The sequence below is a fragment of the Gavialis gangeticus genome, unplaced genomic scaffold (assembly GCF_001723915.1).
Source record: "Gavialis gangeticus isolate Ggan-Ray unplaced genomic scaffold, GavGan_comp1, whole genome shotgun sequence".
NCBI classification, from domain to species: domain Eukaryota; kingdom Metazoa; phylum Chordata; order Crocodylia; family Gavialidae; genus Gavialis; species Gavialis gangeticus.
In genome coordinates this window covers 77,829,532-77,830,425 of record NW_017728993.1, presented here as the reverse complement: position 1 = coordinate 77,830,425, position 894 = coordinate 77,829,532, and positions in this window count along the sequence as shown.

Sequence of the window (894 nt, the reverse complement as noted above, 5' to 3'; positions counted from 1 at the left end):
ATATATATATATATATATATATATATATAAAATCCTGTCTGAAAATTAATTTATGCCATTTGAGTATGTATGTTTCACTTTTACAAGTCACTCTCAAAAGGTACTTTGAATTCCTGTTTGTAGGAGTCTTGGAGTCATGTTTCATACAGAATTATAAAGCAGACTGAATTAAGATGACATACAACTCTAGACAACTAAAATAATCAGTTCAGCAAGTTAAGAATGCATATACCTGACTCTCAGTTTAGCCATGGATGTAAACCAGAGAATCTTTCTCCAAATTTAGGGAAGGAAATTTAACAGACACTGTGCTTACTGAACTTAGGCATAAATGTTTATCCTCCTTCAAACCAGAGGCTGCTTATGCATTTAAAAAAAAGTAGGTGCCTGTCTTTGTGTGAAGTACCTCTCTCCATTCACCTGTTCTCTTGGTTGTTCCTGTCTGTACCCAGAATGGCTCAAAAGCAAGGGAGATGCACAGTGGAGACTATAACTGGCAATTTTGAAGTATACCCATTACTGACCAGAGGATGTATTGTTGTGACTGAAAGGAATGCTTTCTACTCTTCCTTTACTGATATGAGGAATTTTTCCATCCACCCTACCTTTTTTTGGCAAGAATGGCTTATAAGTTATTGTTATCCTCAACAAAGACTAGAGGAAGCAGGTTAATGATGTTTGTTGTGCTGCAGTGCCTTGCTAATAGATTGCTGCAGTTTTAACATACCATACCAGTTGCCCCAGTGGTCTACGGTGCCCCAGTGATCACAGCAGCTTCGGGACTGACTTGACTTGATACCAGTTGCCACATTTGAGTTTATGAAGGAATTTTCCTTTTCATTAAAGCAATTTGAAGAGCTTTTCCTTTGGATTTCCTTAGCACCATGAATGGTA